Below are 8,624 nucleotides of genomic sequence, written 5' to 3'. Positions count from 1 at the left end.
AATAGGTTTATGCATAAGCCTTATGTGCGAGTAGGTGGTTATAGTGGTTATCCGCCGGCGACGATGCATTAGGGCCAAAAACGTCTCAAAATGGGCTGTGTAAGGAATTTCGCTAACTTGCTAATTAGTAGAATGTTGACGGTCAAAATGGCTCCAAATTTGGCCGTTTTGGATATTTAAAGCGTATCTATGTGATTGAACACGTATCTAAGTACATATTTTAAAATCTAAAAAAATATATCGTTTTCATGCTACTCTTTAATAGCTCGTCGTTGGAAAATATAGAACTCTGTTAAATGAGAAAATTTCCAAACATTTCGGAGAGTATTTCTATATTGAGGGAACAATGCCATATGAGAGACAAAAAAAAAATCATCTTTTGAATACAACGTTTATAATAATATTTGGATGAACATTAGAAAAGTCCAATCTTTTATGATGAACATTCGAGAAATAGATTGTGAAGGAAAACTTGTATTTGTTATAAAATTAGATGAAGCTCAAATCCAAAAATGTCAAAAAATAGAAAGAATATCTATATCCCTAATGAATAAAGCATTGGACTATAGCCAAGGTAAGTTTGATTCTCCATACCACAAAACTCAATCAGAAATGGAGCTATGGTGGATTGGATCAGCTCATGTGCCAGTAGAGAGTCATGAAACATTAAAGTGGCTCTTCTCACATACAGACATTCCTTCAGTTATTCAGAGCCAAAATGCAGGTGAACACCTTCATGTAGACGACATAGGTGATTTCATTGTGGAATGGCATTTGAGTGCCGACCTCAAGGCGTTGAAGTGTATGTTTGGTGTATGTGGAGAAGCAAATACCAAATATCCATGTCTTTATTGCATGGCAAGCACAGGGACAAGAGAATGGCTTGCAGAAAATGAGATTGGAAAACCACCATCCAGAAATAATGTGAATGTTGTCGATTATCCAACTTCTGTTAAAATATGGGATCCAATTCTACCAATACATTTAAAAAAATGCGCATATATGTACATTGCATGCAGAGATAAGAATCTTGGACAAATTGCTCCGACTTCATCTGGACTACGCATATTCTATTAAGTCGACTAAACTTGCAGATGAGTGCATAGAAAAATGCGAAGCCTTGCTCTCTCAAATGGGTTTCCATGGTGGCGAAGTGCATCTTAAAAAAGATCCTGTTCTTTCTAGAGGTACAGGTGATGTTCTGCAAGATGTTTCAATGGGAGGAGCAAAAGCAAGAAGATTTTTGAGCAACCATGACACCAAACAAGTCAATGCAATGTGGAACTGCTGGAAACATCTATGTGTCATCACCACAAATGTCAAAAGTAGACCAGATGTAGCCAACAAACGTATGGAAGTTTGGAAAAAACTCGACAATTTTTTCAAAGTCCTAGGACAACAAGTTGGTTCAAATACTTATGCAGATGATTTCAAAAAAGCAATAAAGTTTTTAATAAAAGCTATCATAGATTCCTGGGGAGAAAAAGACATAACTTAAAGCTATCATAGATTCCTGGGGAGAAAAAGACATAACTTATTACTTGGTGAGTGTTCAGATTTATCAAAACAGTTAAAATTAAAGTGTAATTTCTTAAATTTACTAACAAAGAATTGTCTTTGTAGCATATTCTTTACTTGCATGGACCATATTTTGCTACAGAAGGACCCCTTGCAACATGGAACACACAAGGAATGGAAAAGTCTCACTATCAAGCGAGAACTTCCTTTTTCAGATGTACCAGAAGAGGAGGTGGTCAAAGAAGAAGCAATGCACTTAAAGAATTATTCAATTGGTTCTAGAGGAGGCAATTACAAAGGATGAGATCAAAGAACCAGCAATCTGAAACTAAAACACCTCAAGATAGAGACTAATGATTTACTAACACATTTGTACCTCTTACAAAATATTTGCTGAATTATAATCAGTCCTTGCAAAATATTGTGTGTACATTAGTTTTTGATTCTCTTGGGACTATTTGGCATGTTACCTCTGTATCTCAAAAATTTTCTCCTCCTATAACCTCCAAGAAGATTGATATCTGACTCCTCAGCTGCAGCAGCAGCTGCATAGCTAGAGTAGCAAAGAAAGTATCCTGCTCTTGAGGCCTTGAAACCTGCAGCATATCCAAAGATTCTAAGAGCAGCAGCTCTCTCTAGAAGCAAGACCTTGTTAGCATTTATTTGAAGGGGAGTGTATCCCATGAACCTTGACAACACCTTCAAGGCAAATATTGGCAACTCAGCATCTTCAGAGAAGTTCATGTGGAATGCACAGAACACAGCCTTATCCAATGTAGGTAAGTAGTGCATGAGAGCAGATGAAGGCCTTCTTGACCTAGTCTCTATAGCTTTCACTCTGCTGCCTTTAGCTCTTTCTAGAAAATCATCCTTATCAAGCAATTCAATCTGCAAGACAAAAACCTCACTTCAAAAAAATTACAATCACAATAACATTTTGCAAAAGTTTAAATGGAAACTACCTTCTGCAACTCATCCTCAATTACTACTTTGTCTTTCATCAAGTTGCATGAGCCAACCCTTTCCACTTTATCAGAATTTGCCTGAAGCTTGAAATCTCTGCCAAAAGACTCTACACCTAACTCAATAAGCCTGTTCTCAAAATCCTCATCTCTAAGGGAAGGTTTCTCCTCATCCACTCTTTTAAGGCACAAGGCAAGTGCATCAGGAGCAGGGATAAATGAGTGGTCATATGTTTGCAAATCAAGTGCCAAAAACTCTTCCTTTGACTCTACTTCTGTATCAATAAAGTCTTTGGTCACCTCACAAGCTTCTGAAATTGCTGCAATACAGTAGTCTTCCCTGATATTGAAGAGACATTGAAGATAGGACAAAGGAATAAAATCTTTCTCATTGATATAGAAGAAAGGAAGGCTTGGAACAGTAACAGAGGATTCAGATATGCTTGCTTCCTCTGAGGGCTCTTCAGTTAACAGTGAAAGCCCTAAATTCAGCAACATCAAGATTGGCACTTTCTTTCTCCTCAGCTTGAACATCAATTTCTTCCTCTTCTAAAATCTCACTTTTCTCTAGCTTTGAGACTGTGGTGACATTTAAGTTTTCTTCCTCCTTCTCTGCATTAATTTCTGATTCTTGCTCTTTATCTTGTATTTTTGCTCTCAAAAATAGAAAGAAAAGAAAGGAGACATCCTTGGGGACAAGGTTACAAAGCTTTTTATGAATTGGACAAGAAATGGATGAAGGGCATGTGAAAGAGATTCTATTTGAAAATCTACTGAACCTCTTTGTAACTTTGGCTTTCTCCACTAACAGCTGAGTAAAATCGGTAAGGTGACAAAAATCATTGTCTCCGATATGAAAACAATGAGCTTCAATTGACATTTCAAATTGTTTGTACTCCTCTTCAAGCATGTCCTTAAGCTTCATCAAAATATCTGAAAGAACAAACCTTGGATTGAATATCTCCACTGCATCTACGTATACCTTCATGTCATGACCATCTTGCAAAATAGCATTCAAGAGTCTTTCACTTGGGCTTTCTTCAACAAGTTCATGTCGTCCCTCAACACTTTTACTCATTGTGATATTTGAGAAAAACGCTGGAATAATTCTGAAGAAGGCTTAGAAGTCTTGATATGAAAGAGCCCGAACGAAGCGAAAATAAGTGGCCCAAAAGTTTTGGAATGCTTCTATCGCTTGGTGCGGGCTTTGGCAATTTGAAGGTTCGAAAAAAAAAGAGAGGGTTTTGCAAAATAGGACTTGGAAGTCATTATATGGCACAGCCCGACTAAGCGAAAATAAGTGGTCCAAAAGTTTAGAAAAAATTTGAGAGAGAGTTTTTGAGAATATCCGATGGAGCACGTGGAGCGTGGCAAAAACACCTTAAATAGTGACCGTTCGTGCCACGTGGCAAAAATGATTGCATGACACGTGTATCCAACGGTCCTATGTACGACGGATTCGGGGTATAAAAAGTTAATTTTCTTGAAAACATTTCTATTTTTCACCGACACGGTATCAAGCAAGATCACTCCTCCGAAATTCTCGGAATCTCCTTTTACCCTTCTCACCCATATCAAGCGATAGATCTCATCCATATCAATCGAACCTTCTTCATCGCTTCGTTCCGGATCCTCCCCTATCACTTGGCCATACTGAATCAAGCAAGAGATCTATATTTTCACCTTGTTTCGGACATAGCTAGAACCAAGCGATTACGCATTTTCAATACTTTTGGAAGCTTTCAATCGCTTAGTTCCATCTCCATTTGTCATTGCCCGAATCAAGCGATAGTGCTTATCCAACCACTTTGGATCCGCCCCATCGCTTCGTTCGGGCCACTGTAAGTTTTTTTTATCTCAACACACAAGTCACCTCGATCGGGTCTCTTTTTTTTCTTTAACTTCAATGGCGAGGACAAAACAGACTGCAAGGAAAGTCTACCCCCCTTTGGAGACTAAAAAAGCTGAAGACAAACCAGGATCTTCCAAAAAGCTAGTAAGCGATGAAAAACAAGAAAAGCCTCCTCCAAAGCCTCGTGCTAGGACAACAACAAGAAAGAGATTAAACTATCAGGTGAAGTCATTAAGAGAGATCAGAGCGGCACATAAATCTACTAGTCTTCTCATCCCTCGACTGCCATTTATTCGGGTTGTTAGGGACATATCAGAAAGGTTAGTTGGCAAAATGAGAAACACAAATCTTGATAAAGTCCGATGGGAGTCACATGCCCTTATGTGTCTTCAAGAGGCTACTGAAGATTTTTTAATCAACTTTATGAATGATGGATACATTGCTGCTGCATTTGCTCATAGGATCACTCTTATGAGCAAAGATTTTGTGCTTGTATCCAGACTTAGATACAAGTTTGACAAAGCTTTGGAACCCATTCCAAGTCAAGATATGAGGGCTTTTGAAATTCTAAATATTCCTCCAGCAAGACAACCCAAACAATCAGTTGTTATTGAAGATATTTCGCATACTTATAGTACAAGAAAAGCTCAGGATATTAAAGAAGAAGTGGAGAAAGAGAGAGAGCAGGAGAAGATTATAGAGGATGCCATTCTTTCTCAGCAAGCTGAAATTCTTCATGCATCCAATTCAGAACTTTATCAGAATGTAACAGGTCAAATGATAGTAGATGTCTCCATGCATGGAGAGGATGAGGTTTATTGTGACATTGCCCCTGAAGACACAAGTATGCTTGTGAATCACAATATTGAGATATCTGACACAGTCCTCTTCATCTGTCTGAGGTTTGTGTGGATTTCCTTTTGCTTTCTTGATGAATTTCTCAGATTCCATATTTTGTTGATATGTTTTGTTTATGTCCCCAGATGTCTTATGAGGGATCTTCCTGACTCAATGGCTATGCAAGTGACCATTCTTGATCCCCTTGTTACACAGTGCCTTTTCAATAGGCAAGGGAATCTTGCAAGTTTTCTCAAAAACTTTGATATGCTGACATGCAATTACATTGTATACCCTTATGTTGAAGTGTAAGACTCACACTCAATTATCTTTTGTCCATCATTACAATATTCACAACTAATTGCAGTATTCATCTTATCACAGAGGCCATTGGAGTCTTGTTATCTTCAATCTATTGGATAGAGATGTAATCTTTATGAATTCTTTAGCATCCATTCATGGGAGAAGTAAAATGTAAGAATCAACTTTACCATGGTTTATGTTCTAGAGCAATATTTTGTATGTTTTCAATTGTTTGGTTGACCCTCAATATTTTATGCTTGCAGTGCTGCCAAACTTATCTTGAGTTTTATAGGTTCCACCTATGAAGACTACAAACTTGAAGATTTTAAGTACTACAATCAGGAAGTTCCTTTGCAGAAAGACTCAACATCTTGTGGATGGATGGTGCTTGCTAATGCTTGGAGATATCTTGAGTCAAGATTTAGAATGACAACACTTACTGTAAGTTCATGTAATAATAGCATTGATTGATTGGGTCAATACATTTAGTGACTTTCTCATATTAAGAAATTTTCTTATTTTCTTTTGCCTTAGTTGCATGAATATCCAGATTCTTGGGTAAGTTGGGTAAGGGAGAAGGCAGTGTCTATGGTTTTGGACAGATCTATCAATCTAGTTGATCCTGATTCCCCCTTTCCACCTAATAAAGGAGCCAAGGGTACAATTCAAAGAAAAGAAAAAAGGAGGAGAAGGAAAGCCATGTCAAGGATGGCTCATCCAAAAAGAAAAAGACCTCTGCCAAAGAGAAGAAGAAAAGAAAGAAGAGCCCTACTAAGAGCAGATCTTCCAAGGGGAAAAAGAGCACTACTAAAGAGAAGACCCATTCTAAAGGAAAGAGCCCTCAGGCTATAGAGAAGAGCCCTAGCCCTCCTGCTAAAGAGAAGACCCCTAGCCCTCCTGCCAAAGAGAAGAGCTCTTCACCACCTCAAGAGAAGACTCCTATCAAAGAGAAGACCCCTATCAAAGAGAAAACCCCAAGCAAAGAGAAGACCCCTGTCAAAGAGAAGAGTGCTACTAAAGGTCTTCCGTTTCACTCACCAGTGAAATTTAAAATTCAGAAGCGTCGTTCATCCAACAAAGAAAGTAAGAGGGCAAATGTTGGCTCTCCATTCAATTTCTTTTTCATGTTTCCCAAGAAGACTGCCAAGTCTCCAAAGCCAACCTCCAAAGAACCTTCTCCAAAACCAGACCCCACTGCCAAATCTCCCTCGCCAACACCTAAAGATCTCAGAGAAGAGCCCAACTTACCACCAGTTGAGGAATCCACTGCAAAGTCTTCCTTTCCAACACCTCAAGAGCTCAAAACACCGGAACTTGAACCTCAATCAGCCAAATTTGATCGAAGCAAACAGAAGAGAGAAAGATTCTCTAAAGAACCAGGGTCATCCCATGCCAAAAGAAAAGTTGATTTTGTTGAGTGATTCCACAAATTGGCTTTTGTTTTGTTCATTTTGTCCATATGAACACACCCTTTTTGGGACTATATTCTGTACTTAAATTCAGTATCAATAATTTGATATTCAACTGTTAAACCTTGTTTTGTGTTGCGAACAATATGTTGACCATTTTTGTGAAGAAGTCAAGACGAAATTTAGCAGAATATATTGATTACATTATTGGAGAAATCCTTTTCAGCTTTACAAACTTGCCTTTGCAAGTGGCTCAAATACAACTTTTTTTGGGGGGGGACATGTGATGCATGAGGTTACACTCTCCATCCTTGTACTGACAACAATATCATCTACTTTGAATCTATATTCAGGTGATGTTTCGTCCAGAAACTCAAGCGACTCTCTTACATATTGTAGTCTCCAATTTGATGTTACTATGAGGTTCCTAGGATCTATGAATGGATGGACTATGATGTTAAATTCAAACTCTGGACAATTCTCTTCAGAATCCAAAGGGACCCAACTACCAAGCTTGCTTTTCCATCTCCTATAGTCATAGCCCAAAACTAGGGATTGACGACATAGTTGGTATGAGATAGACATAGAATTTGGGCTTACTCTACAACTGATATTGTCGCCAATATGAAAAGTTTCCTTGGTACTCTATCCTTCTCCAAGTACAGTGTCCAGATCAGTCGTAGATAGTCTTCTATTAAGCCACATCGTTCTTGTCCTCTCCAATTCCATTGTATTGAAACATGCCACAAAGACATGTATAGGCAAGAACCATTGAATTTTTATCCTTCTTGAAATCCTTCCAGGAGACATAGCTTTAAGAATATCATCTTTGATTTTGGATTTGAAGCTTGTTATGGTATTTGGATCAGGAACTTCCCATTCCAGTGACATTAATGTGGGAATAGGTATGTCATATAATTCTCCATGAACACCTTCTCTTGATGGAACCCTGTATTCTGCAAAATACACAAATATATCCACTGATTTGTAAAATGAAGGTGGTTTGTCTGCATACATTACATCTGCAATCCCCTTGTGAATTGCTTTGAATGTGCCACTTAAGCTCTCAACAGGCTGCCACTCCACAGCTGTTGATGGAAAGATAACTGAAATTAAACAAACAACAAATATATCAGAAGGAGAAATATTGTGTTGTATCAAATAGATAAAGTTTTGTTAAATTACAGTAAGAATGGAGAATTGGATGTTCATCCAAGTTCAACACCATGTCTTTGGCCATGTAGACATGTTGAACTTTTGCAAGCCAACCATTCTCGGTCACTTTGAAGGCAAGAACACGACCTTTCCAATGGGATTTCACTTCATTTCGCTTGGTTCTTTTCACCCTGTGGGCACCTTTGCAAGAGGGAAGCATTGTTACCCAATCATTCACACGAAAAGACATGGGTTTCCAAACACCATCCTCTCTGGTGTTATGAAAATCACAAGAAGTTATATTATGAGAAGGACGACGTGAGGATGCCATAGAAGCTCACAGATGAGAGAAAAATAGTGAGTCTTTTGAAAATGCAAAGAAAGGAGAATAAGCCATATGCCAAAATGGAGGGAAGGTGGAAAAGGGAATGAGCCATACCAAAATGGAGGGAAGGTGGAAAGTAGACGTTTGAAAAAATTTGGTGATTTGTCATTAATAGCGTTATTTTCAAAGCCTGAAAAGAGAAGATTTCGTATCTTCCTGCTTGATTTTTTGAAATATAAAATGGAACAAGATGTCACTATTTT

The sequence above is a fragment of the Cibotium barometz genome, chromosome 27, assembly GCF_041138505.1.
Source record: "Cibotium barometz isolate CiBa-2024 chromosome 27, ASM4113850v1, whole genome shotgun sequence".
NCBI classification, from domain to species: Eukaryota; Viridiplantae; Streptophyta; class Polypodiopsida; order Cyatheales; family Cibotiaceae; genus Cibotium; species Cibotium barometz.
The sequence above is the reverse complement of the archived record's forward strand: the minus strand, read 5'-3'. Positions refer to the sequence as shown.